Below are 20,025 nucleotides of genomic sequence, written 5' to 3' on the forward strand. Positions count from 1 at the left end.
TGTCGGGTGTTTTTTTGCGGGTGGGTTGGCGGGTCTTGCCTGGGGCATTCCTGGGAAGGTCTAATACCGGATAGAAGTGTTTTGGACAAAATCCATAAGGAACAGCCTTTTTTTTGCTATTTCTTCTGACATCTTGCTCAATGTAGCGTTTTGGGGGGCTTCCTGCTGTTCGTGGGTGGGTTGCGGCCGGGGTCTCTGTCTTGTCGAAGCACTGCTGCGACAGTCTAATCTTGATTGCATTTGCTTTTCAGGAAATCCGTGGTGGAAAACAGGAGTTATGATGATTGATGATGATGATGACCTAGCTGCACAGCGCCGCGTTTGGACCGAAGGCCGAGAGACATTGTAAGTATGAGATTTTGCTTTTTCGCTGTTTGGGGGTGTTGTCGGGTGTTTTTTTGCGGGTGGGTTGGCGGGTCTTGCCTGGGGTTTGAATACAATCAACGGTCTGTATTTGGGCCTACTGTTACTTTCAAAGTACGTTTTGTAACCATTTTTCTGCTAGGCATCGTTTTTGGAGATCTGATTGGGGTTCTTCTACATTTTTGCGACTGGCTTCAGTAAGGGTCTTGGTGGGAGCATTGCTGGGAAGGTCAAATTTTGTTCTAAAACACAGTTTACAGTACACCTACCTTGAGGGGAAAGATCCGCTATAATATTTTGGCCATACTTATTTATCCTTAAAAAGGTGACTCAGACAGAGCACGCAATTACAAAAATATTGTACTGTCTATTAGGGAAATCAAAGTGTCACTTTTTGAACCACACAGCGTACATACCTTTTATTTATTTATCAGTGGTATTGTAATAGCACTTCCTGTTTTCCGTTCAATAATTACAGGCCGGGTCTCAGTCAACATCCGCCAGGCAGGCAGTGGACAGGGTGTCTTCTGTCAGTGGTCACCACATTGATGGACGAAGCGTCAGCTGGAATGGAGGAGTGCCGCCAATAAGAGGAATTGTTTGCTGCATGCAACTTACTTACCAAATTCAACAGGACAACTCCAACAACATACGCAATACAGATACAGTATCCATTGTTGTCTTTTATTCTATGAGTGTGACTGCATGTGCTTACCTTTACTTTGTAACCAAAGATTGTCTGTATCTTCAATTATTGTTTGTCCATGCTCTGCTTTTTTTTCTTCTCTCAACAAAACCTACCCAAAAAGAAACCCCCATTCCCATCCATTTTACAAACCCTAACCCTCTTCCCCCGGGCTGTGTTGTTTTGCTTGATGTCTGACTAAAATGACATCAATAATTCCACACACTTGCTGGGGAGGATAAGGTCATAGCAACAGGCTGGTGAAGGAATACGAGGATATCTTCTAGACTTACTCAGCTTCAGTACTATATCTTCTAGTAGTAGTAGTAGCCAATGTCAAATAAATTCAACGCAAGTACTAGTTATACTTGCAAGCAAATACTTTACCATTTGTTAGGCTACATTATGGCACTGTTCTAGTGTACTGTCACCTGCTATTTTCTCGATCGTACCGTAACCGTTGTAATGCTACAGTAAGGACAAACAAGGTTTCGTTTTTTTTTTTTTCCATAGGCATGCAACTGCCACTGTGTCACACCACTAGTACCACCGCAATGAGGAAATGTCACCCGCCCAGGATTGACAACGTTAATCCCCATTTCACCTGGAGCCAGCCCTGGGCCTAGCCCTAATTTCTAACACAAATTACAGGTAAGATAAGCGTTTGGTGGGAGGTAGTATAATGGAGTATTATTTCAGAGTAGACAAGAGATTGACGGTTGTACTACTAAAGTCCTACGACTGTTCAGGAAAACAAAGTTACTGTTACACCCCCGCCCCCCACCCACCAGACTGAAAAGCAGTAAAAAACAGGTATGGTCAGATAAAGTTTAAAAATATATTTATTTAGCCCTAACAAAATAATCTCCCTCACCCACCCTAACCCCAACGATTGTCTTTGAAACGTCCCAAAACGATCCCAACTCCCAAATCCCACCCCCCAAAAGTCTATAAAAAAAGGGCAAGGGACACTCCACTACTGGAGGGTGCTGGTGCTGGTGCATGATGCGGCATGGGCATCATACTCCTTGCGGAGGGTGGCAAGCTCGGAGCGGAGGCCCTTAACCAAGTTCTTATACTTCAGGACCTCCTGCTCCAGGTTGGACATGCGGACTCGTAGGCGGCGTTGGCGTTCCTTGCAGCTCCTGTGGGGGGCAGCTGGTATTTCGGTTGCTTGGCGGTGGCGGTCGTCTTTCTTAGCCCGGCTCGGTCGCGCTGGCTTAGTCACGGAGGAGGATGCAGTGGTCACAGTCGAGGATGTCGTTGTTGCCCCGCTCGACTGCGTGTCCTCCTCCTCCAGGGCCACCAGCCGCCGATATTCGGCGATAGTGGCCTCCAGCCTCCGTTGCCGGGCCAATCTAGCCTGCTCCCTCCTTGTTGTTGATTTGGAAGGAGCAACTATATGAAGAAAGAAAGACATAGTCTGTAACCAATGCTCCTTATTAATAACACAAAGTGATTGAGCCGAAAGTTGGGTCACAGAGTACAAGTAGCAAATTGAAAGCACAGTACATAACTATTGAGGACAGTATCTATGTAACCTCCCACTTCTGCATCCTTGCTCTAACATGACTTTAGGTGCTTTGCTTAATATTGAGTGAACAGTGATACACCCACACATGAATGACGTACTACAAGTAAACTAAAGTTATTAAGAGAGGTACGGAGTGTCCACCGTAATAACCAGATATATGCTGTGATTGCAAACGCAGTACAAAGTACTGCTACTATTCATGGTAGTATTGGACACATTTACAATTTCTTTTCCTTGCCTTCCCTGCACTGGAACGGACGTGCGGGTGCGGTGGTACATGCTCTTCAAGGTAACACTTACTTCACCTGGCGACCATCTACTCTCTCTAGATACACATGTGCTATCTAAGAGTCAGAGAATACCATGCTCCAGGCATCCATTCAGTCAAAGTATACGCACACATACAGTTTCTGTTTCACCCACCCAGGCTGCTGTCCTTCCACCCATCCTTGCTTCATCATTGACCCAGCCATGCACCATACCATATTCTTTCCTTCCCAGCCACCTCGGGGGCCAAGCAAACACATATCGTTCTTCTTTGCCAGCCATCATACAAGTTCGCGTCCCACTTACTTACACCCTTCTTTCCCTTTTCGTTCATCCCATCCATCACGTTCGTCTAAGAACTTATTGGGATTCTTCTCACCAAAAACTTCACAGCTAAGTCGAAGTACATTTCGAGGAGGCTACTACCTGGTTGATTTGTAATTGTAATACACCCGTGCAGAAAGCACACTATGCAGTCTTCAATCTCAATAAGTAAGGAATATATAGCTTACCTGTTTCCGCCACCACCGTTTGATCCCCCACAGGACCGTCCGCCGGCTCTTGCACCGCCTCCTCCCCAGAGGCCTCCGAGTCCTCGCCCAACACAGCCACCTCCGCGCTGGCCCCGTCACCAGATGTTACACCTACAAAGTACATTTAAGAATGTTAGAATACACCACTCACTACTATATAATATTTGGTCTAGGAGAAATGTTAAAAAAACAGAATACAATGTAATAATTTGTGACTGTCTACTCCATAGTAAAAATGTCCCATTTTCCAGGGAAGGCTGTTGTCTTGCTGCACTTTTATGCACAACTGATGAATGCTTGCTTTTGATTTTTAACACGCACCACTTTTTCTCCTAACAGACAGAAGCTTGACTCCTAAGAACACGACCAAAATCAAGTTCAAACCAGGTGAGAGCTCGGCTCGACCACAAGAAATGTGTCCAATTAATCGTCAGCACTAACCACTTTTCCGTTTTCAGTTAAATAGTTTTATGACAAAGTAGATTTTAATAAATGTGTTTACTTTTAATAAAGCTTTTAAACTTAAATAGACTCTGTGGTTTTTGTTCCTCCAGACTAGAGTGGATGAGCTAAAGGTTTTGGAATTTTTGCAAGCATGAGTGCCTCTGACACTTCTTGACTGTGCTGTGACTCCGTACTACTCTCTTGTCCTGCGTACGATAATCTAGAGATCATTGGGGATCTATAATCGGTGACTTCGGGAGCTGAATGACTCTGCCACACTATCTAGTCAGTAAGGAGACAGTGCATAGAGCTATTGCTGAATAGATGGGAGTCCAATGGAATTGCCAAATGTCCAATCTTAGTTAGCTACACAGACAGACTAATAAGAATAGTCTAGTAATACCACAGGGAGTCATATTCGAGGCAGGATAAGAATTTATATCCAGTCTACAAGAAGATCAAAGACGATTTAGAAAAAATCGAATGAGGAACGCTAGGAAAAAATAGGTACTCTTTATTAAAATGTAAACTTACTGGGGCCAGCAAAGGAGCCCTCGCCTGCCCGATCCTGGCCTGCATCCTCAGCACCCTCCTCCTGTGTCCTCCTCTTGCCCTTGGGGGGAGCTGATGTACAACATGAAAGAAAGAAAGACCAGAAAACATGGATGAGATTTTTCAACCAAATCAAACATTTCAAAAGAACAATAACTAAATATTTTGGAGAAATAGCAAATAGATAGACAACTATTCCACGGGATCTATCTCATGTGGTATACTACGTTATTCGTATTGCCTGATTTGCGGAACGTTGACTTAGAAAGTTCCTATGTAACTCAATAAACAGACTACTAAAGAGGTTTGCCTAGGCCTGGCACTGCAGGCAGCAGTCCGCAGCACGCGAAGTGACAGACAAAGTCCATCCTGCTTGCAGATCAGTGAATACTCAAACTATCAATCCACCCACCACCGCCACTATTTCTTCTTATAGCCATGTGTCTAAAGGAAGGACTGGACTTCAGTCTGTTGGGGCTGATTTAGAAGTCCCTTGCGGCTCATTTTCCTCCATTGTTGCGTGCCTTTTGTGACGCAGCGGCAGAACAAAAGACTCGCCATGGTGTTGGTGCGGCGTATATATTAAAAAAAAACACATATGGGCATATGGGCGATGCATCACGTTGTAAAGCCCTGCGCCATCAGGGGGCGTTCCGGCGCAAGGGAGGGCGTACCTGCGCAGGAACAAATCCTAAAAGTGGCTGAGGGAAATCGACAAGATGTCAATCAGTCACTTTTAGGACAATGATGCATGACTCAAACCCTGCGCGCTTGAAGCCGACGTACGGCTTGATGCAGCATTGGGGAGATAGGGTACCCCAGAGCATTGCTGGAGCTGCGCCATCGTTGGCACGCAACTCCAGCAATGCGCTGCCTTTACGGCACAGATGCGTAAGGCTTCTGTGACGTTTTGGGCCAATGGGTGGTGGTGGCATGGCACACAATTACTGCCGCATCCCTGCTACTTTGCAGGGATGCGCCGGTAATTGAAAATATGACCCTTAGTGTCTAGCATTACGCAGTTCTTATCTTTACACTACACTCATACATAATTTCTCAGGCCAATGAAATGCTTCTGAACACAACATACAAAACAAAGAAGCATAGTAGCAAGCAAGGCTACTGAGAAGGAGAGCAGTGCACCTGAAATGCATAGAAGATTTTGAAATATAATTTACCTCAATGTAATCGGCAGCATTATTGCTCTTGGTAAAGAACAAAGATTTGCAAATAACAGAGCAGGATAAAACAGAGTAGTAAATGTACTACTACTACTACTCACCAAGCCCGGGGACCTCTACGCCGAGCGCGTCCAGCAAGTCCCGCTCCCGGTCCATGACATCGGTCCAGCGGTGGGTGGCCTGGTTATATGTGCGCCGGACCCCAGAGATCTTGTACATGGCCCGGCACACCTTCTCCCACCGCTTGCGACGCTCCCGGATGCCATAGCCAGTCGCGATCTTGCCGCCTCCCAGGATCGTCTTGGGGAGGCGGCGCTGGACGTGGAAGATCAGTGCCGCCACTTCCTCCGCGCTGAAGATCTCCCTCGGGACCACTTGCTCCCCCCTTAAACGCCCGCACGGGAGCCGGGCACGGGGTGCGGGACCCTTCCCCTTCTCAGGGTGCTTCCCGGCTCCCTTTACCATGGTCTGGGCAGAAATAGAGTTAAATGATAAACAAGAAATAGAATAGTGAAGAAGAAAAGAAAAGAGTTTAAAAAGTAGTTTAAAAGTAACTAAAAGCTGCAGAAAACACAAAAATATAGAGCTAGAAAAATAGAGGGATAGATAATAAGTAAAATTAGATCAAAAAAACTTCAAACAAGCAAAGGATGGCAGAGATTGAGAGAGGATAGAGAAAGCATGCCCAGAACCATAGCAATGAATGAGAAACAAGATGGCCGCGCCCGTTCACGACCGCGTGGGTAAGTTCGCGCGAGATTTTCCTTGCGAGTACGCGCGAAATTGTACTAGCGAGCAGCACACTTTGCGAGATTACACATAGCGGCCGGAAACGGAATTACGTCACGCCAACAAGATGGCCGCGCCCGTGTACGACCGATAGGGTAACTTGGCAAACGTATAGCTAGAAGCGCCTCGCGAACACGCGCAAGATCACGCGAACATACACGTCGCAAGAAAAACAATTTTGTATTCGCACGTATTCGCGGATTCCAAAATCGATCTCGCACGGATTCGCGCCCCAAAAAACGCGCGAAATTGCAGAAAAAAACGATTTTAGCTAAACTGAAAGCAATGAGCAGGTGCAAAAGTTCAAACTTAACATTAGTAACATTCAAGGTAGTGCTTCCTGATGGGCCCCTCCAGAGTTTGCAACTATTCTATGACCCTGCTATGACCCAAACAGCAGGCTCATAGAATAGCTACAAGTAGACCATAAAGGTCCTGTGAAAAAAAAATTCACTGCAACAAAAAGCAAATTACAGATAAGGAAGGAAGCAGGTGCCAGCCAGACTGGAAGCTTCAAAATTACTGACACATTAATGACCCACAAATTAATTGATGGCAGTTGAAGAAGGGCAGGTGTGCTTGCTTTTTTCAACCACCATAATCTACAGTGATAAATAAACCTAATGGGTGGCAGTGAGGATGTACCAGAGGGTGGCATGGGTGTCCCAGAGGGTGGCAGTGGTGAAACAGAGGGTGCTGTGAACCTGTGATGATAAACCAGACGTAGAAACAACATAGTCGCGGCCGTTGCGAGCCGAAAAGTAAGTTCGCAATTGCGAACTTGTCCCAATATCGGCGCGAACGCGCGCCAACACAAATAACGGGAAAATCCGCAAATCCGCTAGAGTTCGCGGATCTTCGCGGATTGCGAATCCGTAAATCCGCAAGTTCGCGTACGCGAGATCCGCTAGATCCACCCATGCTTACACAGCGCACACACCTTGTATTTATTTATCAGTGGTGTTGTAATAGCACTTCCTATTTTTCGTTCAATAATTACAGGCCGGGTTTCAGTCTGTGCAATGGGGAAAAAAGGATGGAGTGAGTCAGGCTTCACATTAGCGAGCCGCAATACAGCATCCGCCAGGCAAGCAGTGGACAGGGTGTCTTCTGGTCACCAACATTGATGGACAAAGCGTCAGCTGGAAGGGAGGAGTGCCGCTAATAAGAGGAATTGTTTGCTGCATGCAACTTACTTACCAAATTCAACAGGACAACTACAACAACATACAGATACAGTATCCATTGTTTTCTTCTATGAGTGTGACTCCATTTCTTGGATCTCTCTCTGCTTCTAAATTGATCCCTACAGCCATTCTATAGGTTTTACTTCGGCTAATTTTTAAACCTAATTTAATGTAAGAATAAGAAGTGTTTCTCTGAGTGCAGAGATAGGCAAGTGAAAACGCTGCAGCCCTGTACTGTCGCATTCTAGTACTACTTACTTTTCAGTAACAATGCATGCAGTAGGGCATGCACTTCCTTTATGTCACTTAAAAAGATTTATGGTTAGCTTTGTACCCAAAGATTTCTTTATCATGAATTATTGTTTGTCCATGCTGTGCTTTTTTTTTTTTCCTCTCAACAAAACCTACCCAAAAAGAAACCCCCATTCCCATCCATTTTCCAAACCCTAACCCTCTTCCCCCGGGCTGTGTGGTTTTGCTTGATGTGTGACTAAATGACATCAATAATTCCACACACTTGCTGGGGAGGATAAGGTCATAGCAACAGGCTGGTGAAGGAAAATGAGGATATATTCTAGACTTACTCAGCTTCAGTACTATTTCTTGTAGTAGTAGCCAATGTCAAAGAAATTCAACGCAAGTACTAGTTATACTTCCAATACTTTACCATTTGTTAGGCTCTGTGTGGCACTGTTCTAGTGTACTGTCACCTGCTATATTCTCTATCGTACCGTTGTAATGCTACAGTAAGGACAAACCAGGTTTCATTTTCTTTTTTTCCATAGGCATGCAACTGCCACTGTATCACACCACTAGTACCACCGCAATGAGGACATTTCATCTGCCCAGGATTGCCAACCTTAATCGCCATTTCCCGTGGAGCCAGCCCTGGGCCTAGCCCTACTTTCAAACACAAATTACAGGTAAGATAAGCGTTTGGTGGGAGGTAGTATAATGGAGTATTAGGAATAGACGAGAGATTGACGGTAGTACTACTAAAGTCCTAGGACTCTTCAGGAAAACAAACTTACTGTTAAACCCCCACCCACCAGACTCAAAAGCAGTAAAAAACAGGTATGGTCAGATAAAGTTTCAAAAAGTATATTTTTGGTGCCCTAACAAAATAATCTCCCGCAAGACCCTCCCTAACCCCAACGATTGTCCTTCAAAAGTCCCACAACCCAACTCCCAATTCCCAACCCCCAAAAGTCTCTAAAAAAGGAGCAAGGGACACTACACTACGGGAGGGTGCTGTTGACTTTAGCGGCCAGGGCATCATACTCCTTGCGGAGGGTGGCATGGTCGAAGCGGAGGCCCTCCACCAAGTTCTTGTAGGTATGGACCTCCTGCTCCAGGTAGGACACTCTTAGGGATAAGCGGCGCTGGCGTGCCTTGCAACTCCTGTGGGGGGCAGCTGCTGTTTTTGCTGCTTGGCGGTGGCGGTTGGCTTTGGTAGCCCGGCTCCGTACCGCTGGAGCACTGCGCTGGCTGTTTGAGCCAGCTCCCTCCTTGATGCTCTTCTGGTTGATTTGGAAGGAGCAACTATATGAAGAAAGAAAGACATAGTCACTCTGTAACCAATGCTCCTTAAGATTAACACAAAATGATTGAGCAGAAAGTTGTGTCACAGTACAAGTAGCAAATTGAAAGCACAGTACATAACTATTGAGGACAGTATCTATCTAACCTCCCACTTCTTCATCCTTGCTCTAACATTAGTGGGAGTTTAAGGAACAAATTCTACGAGCACTATGGACTTCCATTACAGTCGACTTTGACAGTACACCAGTTATTCTTCTTCTTCTCTCTTGTTTAGGAAAATTGGTATGTTATCTTATGCAAGCCGGCATAATGCCAGCGCAGTGAACTTGCACCCGAGAAAAACAGACGCACAACATGATGAGGGAGACAGACTTGCGTTACTGTACCGGTCCAGTACATGCAGGTGGTGAAGCTCTTACTTTTCTATTATGGGTGGCACTGAGAATACTCTGGTAAAAGGGCTACTGCTTAATTAATTTAGCTTTCACCCTACAGTGCAAATGAGTACTAGAAAAGGAAAATGAAGAAGCTAAATAATCTGATTATCTATCACTTCACATGGGATGTATTTGATGACATATGGGATGACTTTAGGTGCTTTGCTTATTATTGAGTGAACAGTGTGCCCACACATGAATGACGTACTACTACTAAACTAAAGTTATTAAGAGAGGTAGGGAGTGTCCACCGTAATAACCGGATATATGCTGTGCTTGCAGTTGCAATACAAACTACTGCTACTATTCATGGTAGTATTTGGACAAAGTTACAACTTCTTTTCCTTGTCTTTCCTACACTGGAACGGACGTGCGGGTGCGGTGTTACATGCTCTTCAAAGTAACACTTAGTTCATCCAGTGACCGTCTACTCTCTCTAGATACACATATGCTATCTAAGAGTCCGATAATACCATGATCCAGGCATCCATCCATTCAAAGTATATGCACACATACAGTTTCTGTTTCACCCACCCAGGCTGTTCTCCTTCCACCCATCCTTGCTTCATCATTCACCCAGCCATGCACCATACCATATTCTTTCCTTCCGGGCCACCTCGGGGACCAAGCAAACACATATCATTCTCCTTTGCCAGTCATCATTAAATTTCTCGTCCTTCCACACTTACTTACACCCTTCTTCCGCTTTTCGTTCATCCCATCCATCAAGTTCATCTCAGATCTTATTGGGATTCTTCTCGCCAAAAACTTCACAGCTAAGTCGAAGTACGTTTAGAGGAGGCTACTACCTGGTTGATTTATAATACACCCATGCAGAAAGCACACTATGCAGTCTTCAATCTCAATAAGTAAGGAATATATAGCTTACCTCTGCCCGCCACCAACGTGTGAACCCTCACAGGCACGTCCGGCACTTGCACCGCCTCCTCCCCAGAGTTGTCCCCCTCGTCCAATACCACCACCTCCGCGCTGGCCCCGCCACCAGATGTTCCACCTACAAAGTAAATTTAAGAATGTTAGAATACACCACTCACTACTATATAATATTTGGTCTAGGAGGAATAAAGAAATGTGAAAAAAACAGAATACAATGTAATAATTTGTGTCTGTCTACTCTAAAGTAAAAATGTCCCTTTTTCCAGGGAAGGCTGTTGTCTTGCTGCACTTTTTGGCACAACTGATGAATGCTTGCTTTTTATTTTTAACACGCACCACTTTTTCTCCTAACAGACTGAAGCTTGACTTCTAAGAACACGAGCAGGATCAAGTTCAAACCAGGTGAGAGCTCGGCTCGACCACAAGGAATGTGTCCAATTAATCGTCAGCACTAAGCACTTTTCCATTTTCAGTTAAACGTTTAGTTTTATGACAAAGTTGATTTTTAGAAATGTGTTTACTTTTAATAAAGCTTTTAAACTTAAATAGACTCTGTGGTTTTTGGTCCTCCAGACTAGAGTGGATGAGCTAAAGGTTGTGGAATTTTTGCAAGCATGAGTCCGTGCCTCTGACACTTCTTGACTCTGACTCCGTACTTTTGTCCTGCGTTAGATAATCTAATCATCATTGGGGATCAATCATCGGTGACTTTGGGAGCTAAATGACTCTGCCACACTATCTAGTCAGTAAGGAGATTGGGGGTTCAACTACAAAGTCTGTTATCACTGAGGTATGTGGAAAGTCTAACAGCACCTATTATAATTGATAAGCTAAGCAATGCATTATTTAGTGTCCATAGTTCTGTTTGTGCAGATTTGTCCCTGCAACAGTAGTAGAATGGATTGTCCTACTAGCCAAACCAAAAGTCTACAAGAAGATCAAAGAAGATTTAGAAAAAATCGAATGAGGAACGCTAGGAAAAAATAGGTACTCTATATTAAAATTAAAACTTACTGGGGCCAGCAAAGGAGCCCTCGCCTGATCGCTAGTGGCCTGCATCCTGAACAGCACCCTCCTCCTCCTCCTGTGTCCTCTTGCCCCTGGGGGGAGCTGATGTACAACATGAAAGAAAGAAAGACCAGAAAACATGGATGATATTTGTCAACCAAATCAAACATTTCAAAAGAACAATAACAAAATATTTTGGCGAAATAGCAAATAGACAACTATTCCACGGGATATATTGACCGATCTCATGTGGTCTACTACGTTATTGATTTGCGGACCGTTGACTTGGAAAGTTCCTATGTAACTCACTAAACAAACTACTAAAAAGGTTTGCCTAGGCCTGGCAGGCAGCAGTCCGCAGCACGCGAAGTGACAGAGAAAGTCCATCGTGCTTGCAGATCAGTGAATACTCAAACTATCAATACACCGACCACCACCACTATTTCTTCTTATAGCCATGTGTCTAAAGGAAGGACTGGACTTGAGTCTGTAGGGGCTGATTTAGAAGCCCCTTGCGGCTCTTTTGCTCCATTGTTGCGTGACTTTTGTGACGCAGCGGCAGAACAAATGAGGCGCCATGGTGCGGCGTATATTAACAAAGTGACGCATATGGGAGATGCATCACGTTGTAAAGCCCTGCGCCATCAGGGGGCGTTCCGGCGCAAGGGAGGGCGTTCCTGCGCAGGAACGAATCCTAAAAGTGGCTGAGGGAAATCTACAAGATGTCAATCAGTCACTTTTAGGACAATGATGCGTGACTCAAACCCTGCGCCTGCTTGAAGCCGACGTACGGCTTGATGCAGCATTGGGGAGATAGGGCACCCCAGAGCATTGCTGGAGCTGCGCCATCGTTGGCACGCAACTCCAGCAATGCGCCGCCTTTACGGCACAGATGCGTAAGGCTTCTGTGACGTTTTGGGCCCATGGTGCGCCACATTGTAAATACAGCGCACCATGGGTGGTGGTGGCATGGCGCACAATTACTGGCGCATCCCTGCTACTTTGCTGGGATGCACCGGTAATTGAAAATCTGACCCTTAGTGTCTAGCATTACGCAGTTCTTTACACTACACTCATACATAATTTCTCAGGCCAATGAAATGAACACAAAATAGAAAACAAATAAGCATAGTAGCAAGGCTACTGAGAAGGAGAGCAGTGCACCTGAAATGCATAGAAGATTTTGAAATATAATTTACCTACAATGTAATCGGCAGCATTATTGCTCTTGGTAAAAAACAAAAATTTGCAATATAATAACACACAGAGCGGGATAAAACAGAGTAGTGATGAAATAGATAGAAATAGCTACTACTACTCACCAAGCCCGGGGATCTCTACGCCGAGCACGTCCAGCAAGTCGCGTTCCCGGTCCATGAGATCCGTCCAGCGGTGGGTGGCCTGGTTATAGGTGCGCCGGACCCCAGAGTGTTCAAACATGGCCCGGCACACCTTCTCCCACCTCTTCCGGCTCTCCCGGATCCCGTAGCCGGTAGCGATCCTGCCGCCTCCCATGATGGTCTTGGGGAGGTGGCGCTGGACGTGAAAGACTAGTGCGGCCACCTCCTCCGCACTAAAAATCTCCCGAGCTACAACTGTCTCCCCCCTCAAACGCCCGCACGGGAGCCGGGCACGGGGTGCGGGACCCTTCCCCTTTGAGGGCTTCTTCCCGGCTCCCTTTGCCATGGTCTGGGCAGAAAGGAAGCAAAATAAGAAAGAAGAAATAGAACAGGGAAGAAGAAAAGAAAAGCGTTTAAAAAAGTAGTTTAAAATGAACAAAAAGTAGCAGAAAACACAAAAATATAAAGCTAGAAAAATAGAGGGATAGATAATGAATAAAATAGATCAAAATAAACTTCAAACAAGCAAAGGATGGCAGAGATTAAGAAAGGATACAGAGAGCATGCCCAGAACCATAGCAATGAATGAGAAACAAGATGGCCGCGCCCGTTCACGACCGCGTGGGTACGTTCGCACAAGATTTTTCTCGCGATCACACGCGAACATGTACAAGCGAGCCGCACACTTTGCGAGATTACACATAGTGCCCGGAAATGGAATTACGTCACGCAAACAAGATGGCCGCGCCCATGTACGACCGCTAGGGTAACTTCACAAACGTTGCGCTACAAGCGGCTTGCGAACATGCAAAAAATCACACGAACAAATACGCACCAAAACACAAATCGTGTATTCGCACGAATTCACGGCTTCCGAAAACGATCTCGCACGGATTCGCGCCCCGCAAATTGCGCGAAATTGCAGAAAAAAGATTTTTGCAAAACTAAAAGCAATCAGCAGGTGCAAAAGTTCAATCTTAACATTAGTAACCATTCACTCTAGTGCTTCCTGAGGGGCCCCTCCAGAGTTTAGTTGCCTATTTGCAACTATTCTATGACCCTGCTCTGACCCTCACAGCAGGCTCAAAGAATAGCTATAAGTAGGCCATAAAGGTCCTGTGAAAAAAAAATGCACTGCAACAGAAAGCAAATTACAGATAAGGAAGGAAGCAGGTGCCAGCCAGACTGGAAGTTTAAAAATCAGTGACACATTAATCAACCCCAAATTAATTCATGGCAGTTGAAGCAGGGCAGGTGTGCTTGCTTTTTTTCACCCCCATAATCTACAGTGATAAACCAACCAGAGGGTGGCAGTGAGGATGTACCAGAGGGTGGCATGGGTGTACCAGAGGGTGGCAGTGGTGAAACAGAGGGTGCTGTGAACCTGTGATGATGAACCAGACGTAGAAACAACATAGTCGCGGCCGTTGCGAGCCGAAAAGTAAGTTCGCAATTGCGAACTGTTAAACAAACCTCGCGAACTGGCAGAAACCCTTGCGAACAGAAACAAACACAAAAATCCGCAAATTCGCGAGAGTTCGCGCAATTTGCGGATTGCGAATCCGTAAATACGCAAGTTTGCGTACGCCAGATTCGCTAAATCCGCCCATGATTAGCAAAATACCCGACAGCAGTGTGGCAAAATTTACTAGTATTTTGCCGTTTATAAATATGAATACAGACATAGGAAATATAGATTTCCGTCTGTATTTATATGTATAAATCCGTAAAAACGGAAAACCGGGAGCCCTCGTTTTAATGTATAATAATATATTTTTAACAGCACAGCATCATTTTACCATTTACAAACTATTTTCTTTGCCTTTTTTGCTGTTCTCAGAATATATTGATTTTCACTAGAAAGAGTGATTTCAATCATACTCATCACATCACAGCGGGCAAAAAAAAAACAATCAGTAAGATTGTTTAAAAAAAACATGAATCCATCCTCAATAAAATACCATATAATACAAATCACAAATATATAAAATGCTTGCTGCTAAGAACATTTTATAACTTAAATTTATAAACACTGTAAATGTTGTTTCTTAAAACTATACGCCGAGACAATGGCGGCCATATTGGGTGTGAGTAGGACGCCTGGCGGCGCCATCTCGTTTTGACGGTCTAGACGTCATAAGGGTGCTAGACCTCTATATAAGGAGGGTAAATTAGGGGTCTGGCCCTACTAGTTGACCAATATCTTGGAAGACCGGCTCAGAGCGCGCTGCGTTCACTATTGTTGTCCTGCCAGCTTCTCATGCTTTTTCTCATGCCTTTTTAAATATCTCCCGTATTTGTATCTAATTTACTTTGTTTTAGCCTTCTCCCCTGATTTTAAACTGATGCCCACTTGCCTGCACTATAATCTGTAAAAGCACCGCGTTTTGCGGGTCCTTGTTCCGGTTGCTCGCACTTTGACGGCCATATTGGGTGAGAGTAGGACGCCTGGCGGCGCCATCTCGTTTTGACGGTCTAGACGTCATAAGGACGCTAGACCTCTATATAGGGAGGTCATGCAGACGCGCAGCGGGGACGCCTGAGTTCAGCCCGTCTGCGCCCGTCCGCGCACGGACGGGCCCAGTGGCCACGACTCCTATAGCAGGCTCGGCAGCCTGCTGCGGCTCTTCCGGGATCCATACTTATACCGGTGAGGTTTTAAAATTCTTATGGCCTCCCAAACATGCTGTTTGCACTTCCTGTATCCTACCGACGCATAATTTTAAATGCCCAGGCTGTAATTTCTCTACTGGCAAAATGTCCAGATGCAAAGCAATGATTCATACTCGAACACGAGGTAGACGGAGGGACGTAAAAACTCCTCTTACCTGCCCTCCACTTCAGTTTTGGAGCATTAACTGCAGGTCCCTTCCGAAACATAAACAAAATATTTACGACTTCATCGTTGATGAGCAGCCTGATGCCATATTTCTCACTGAAACTTGGCTCCATGAAAGCTCTGGTCCTGACATTGCCATTGCAGTTCCTAACAACTACGTTATAGTGAGGCAGGACAGAGACTCCGGAAAAGGGGGGGGCATCGCTATAATTTTCATATCTAGCTACATCTGTAAGCTTGAAGCCTTTCCCCTGTCCGGATGCGAAGCTGCCTCTTTTAAATTAGCAATCAATCCCCAACTCACTCTGTCGGGCCTTCTGGTTTACCGCCCTCCTGGCAATGCTAATATCTGGACGTCTTCATTCGCTGAGACTATAGCTCCCCTACTTCTCAGGGCGGCAAATTTCACCATTCTAGGTGATCTTAATTTGCACCTTGAAGATCCTTTATGCACTACCAGCAGGCACTTCTTATCTGATCTTGAAGTTCTCAATCTTTCGTTGCGTAATTTTGGGTCCACTCATTCTGCTGGACATCAATTGGATCCTATTCTATACAACCTTCATTTTGACTGTTCACAGAGTGCCCGCTCGCTAGAGTGGTCTGACCACTTTGCAGTCCACTTTTCCTTATCTCATGCCAAGAGCCTGGTGAAGGGTGTCTGCGGTAAGGGCGAATTAATCCACCAGTGGGGTAAACTTGACCTCACGAAGTTAAACCAGCACCTTTCGAATACTCGCCCTGACATTGATGTTCCTGTTCTGGAGCTGAGCACCGCAGTATCACACTGGCTCACTAGTGCGGTAACTACTCTTCTCCCTTTAACGCCAAAACACTCTAGGTCTCATTGTCCCCCTGCACCTTGGTTCTCTGATGATTTGAAGATCTTACGAGCCAATTGCAAGGCCCTTTGAAAGGAAATGGAGGCATTCCTACTCTGTTTCTCGGAAAGCTGCTTATAAAGAAGCTTTGAAGGGGTATCACTCACAATGCAAAATTGCGGGAGCTGCTTACACTGTGAGTACAGTGACGCAAGCACAGAATTGTCCGCGCACTCTTTTTTCTGTTGTCAAGAAGTTAACAGGCGCGGATACTGTCCCGATCCCTCCTGTTTTGGAGGAAGCCCAATGCAATTCTATTGCTGAGTTCTTTATTGCCAAGGTCGAACGCATACACAATTCTATGAGCATTCCCTTGACTGTAATTGAACCCCGATTAGGACAGACTGCGGTGACTGAACGACCGTCTCCAATGGCGAAAGTCACAAACTGGCCACTGTTTGATGATACCTCGTTCCTTACCTGTTTGAACAGTGTTAGATCTGGATCACCCCGCGATCCAGTACCTGCGAAAGTCCTAAAGTTATTGGACCTTGAACCCCGGCGGGTTCTTATGAGTCTTCTTAATGCATCTTTAATTGAGTCCCATGTGTTACAGGAATGGAAGCATGCAATGGTTGTCCCTCTTCTAAAGAAGGCAGGTGCGGATGTGTCCAATCTTGCTAACTTTTGACCCATATCCTTGTTGCCTGTTTTCTCAAAAGTGTTGGAAAGGCATGTTAACACTCAGTTAAATCATCTTGTGGAAAGCTCGGGATTCTTACATCCTTCCCAGCCCGGCTTTCGAGCGCACCACTCCACCGAGACCGCGCTCCTTGGGTTCCGGAGAGGTTGCAGCACGGTATCGACCGCGGGGAGACATCTGCACTCATCCTTCTGGATTCGAGTGCTGCGTTCGATACCGTGTCCCATTCTATTCTCTTGAACTTTCTCCGGTCCCTGGGAGTAGATGGTCCTGCGCTAGCCTGGATTGCTTCCTTTTTAAGTGAGCGCACTTTCCAGGTCTTTTCGAAGAAAGCTGTATCTGTCACCTGTTCATCGGCGTTTGGCGTTCCCCAGGGGTATATACTCAGCCCCCTACTATTTAACATCTATGTTAGACCCCTGGCTACCATCGTGGAGTACGCTGGGCTGACAATATTTTCATACGCCGATGACACTCAGATTGTTTTCTTCCTTTCCAGCAGTGAGTGCAACAGTATATCTGTCCTGAAGACCGGACTGTCGCGTGTCGCTGAGTGGATGCAGAGGCATCTCCTCAAGTTAAACGGTGACAAGACCGAGATTGTCATCTTGGGGAAGAACAAAGATCTTTGGGGCCCTCAGCACTGGCCTAGTGACATGGGGCCCCTCCCCCAGCCGGTCTCTGTAGTTCGCAACCTCGGATTTCTTATAGATGGCAAGCTCTCTATGAGGCAGCAGGCCACTAAGGTGGCCTCCGTTTGCTTTGCCACCCTGAGATGGCTTCAGAAAATCTTATGGATGCTGCCCCGTGCCACCCAGAGAATCATTGTCCAGGCGTTAGTAATCTCCCGCCTGGACTATGGAAATGTCCTTTATCTCGGTGCCGACACTTCAACCATCAACAAACTTCAGGTGGTGCAAAACTCGTTGGCCCGACTTCTTTGTAATTTACCGAGGAGATCTTCGGCCTCACAGGCTCTTCGTGATCTACATTGGCTTAGGGTCCCGCGCCGTATCAAATTCTAAGCTGTGTGTTATCTTTTTAAAATTAAACAGGGCTTGGCCCCAAAATATCTACAGAGTCTTGTCCAAATTTACAAACCCAGTCGCACATTGAGATCTTCTGCAAATGGTGATTTTGCTGTTCCAAGATTTAAACTTGTGAAGATGGGGGGTCTGTCCTTCTCCCATCTAGGCCCCAAATCCTGGAACGCACTACCTATCACCCTGAAATTTGAGACTGATCTATTTCGCTTTCGGAAAAGACTTAAGACTCTGCTCTTTCAGTAGATCTGTCCTTTCGCATTAGCTGGCTCATTGTACTGTATTGTGTTTTCTTTTTCTTCTTGTGTCTATCCCTGGCGCCGGGAAACCCACTGCGGGTAGCTGTTGCGCATTACAAGTTCTAATAAATAAATAAAAAAATGTGCAAGAAAATATCCATAATTCAAAAAAACACCTTTCCTCTAGGCAAAATTGTATTACTGAAATCCTTTATATTGAAAGTGTCCAATAATAATTGTATTAATACATAATAGTAAATTCTTCAGAGGCCGAATTATGTTACTAAAACTTTAGCTTTAAAAATATTAGGTAGGAATTTGGTAATTTGCTTGGCAAACGCTGTGTAAAAAACAACTGAGCATCATTACAAAGTGTCCAGCCTTTTTCACATTTTAGATAGGCAGTGTTGTCCAGATGTTGTGGAAGGACCATCATGTAAAATTATTGCTACTGCTACAAAAGTCTTTCCTGATATTGATAGTTGACGTGCTACAAAATGTCTTAAAGTGTCCAATTTTCTCCCATCAGCTGTACAACGCATCATTAAAATTATATATTGTCCATATATTTGAATAAATATTGTTGATAACATTTCTGATTTGCATTGGCTACACTCCATGTTTTGATTTGCTGATTTAACTAGTTTATTGAAATACACTGATCTACAGTGTGGTAATGTCAAATATATACATATTTCATTGCTTATGTTAGTGCTACATGTATACATACAATTTTCACAATGATGTTCCTATTTATAACACAGGCCAAAAATACTTTCAATTTCTATTCCTTCATTTTCCAATATGGTAACCATACACATTAGAAATTCCTGAGCATCTTGTTGGATATTCTGTGTGAATTGTGTAGAACCAGAACATGCATCCAAAAGATTACGAACTTCACAAACGCTTTGTATTTTACTTGTATCAGTTCTCAATTTTTCATAAATGGAGTGCAACAAGGAACACAATCTTTTTTCCTGATTCTCCATAGTTTACGGTTGCAAACCTTCAAGAATATCTTCATTAGTGTCCTTTTTCTGTATGCTTGCAATAACAACATTATCTTGTTTTTTTCCTTCTCTATACCTTCACTACAGATATTCTCATACTTTCTTTTTCGACCTACGACACGCTTTTCATACAGGATATTGACCTAAATTGGGAGCATATGCTCTTCTTAACCTATTATACTCTTTCACACAGTTTGCTTCTGCAGTAAACTTTGTGTCATCAAAATCAATCAAAAACAAACCAGATAAAGTTCCGACTCGCGACAAAGCAACATATGCCACACCCTCTTTAAACACAGTACTTCCAATGTTCACCAAAGCACTGTCTACACTTAAACCTTGAGATTTATAAATAGTCACTGCATATGCCAGAGAAACTGGAAACTGTTTTCTACGGACATATAAATCTTTAACAAGCAAAAAAGAAACTGAACAACAACCAATTTGTTTTACTTCTTCAATCTGATCAAATTAAACATTTTAAAATTCAATACCATCTTTATTCGAATAATTAACAAAATCCACAACTTTGCCCATTGCTCCATTATCTACATCCAAATTATGCCTTAAAATTACCTGACAGTTTCTACATGCATAGAGACTCTTTT

The sequence above is a fragment of the Lissotriton helveticus genome, chromosome 1_1, assembly GCF_964261635.1.
Source record: "Lissotriton helveticus chromosome 1_1, aLisHel1.1, whole genome shotgun sequence".
In the NCBI taxonomy this organism is placed as follows: domain Eukaryota; kingdom Metazoa; phylum Chordata; class Amphibia; order Caudata; family Salamandridae; genus Lissotriton; species Lissotriton helveticus.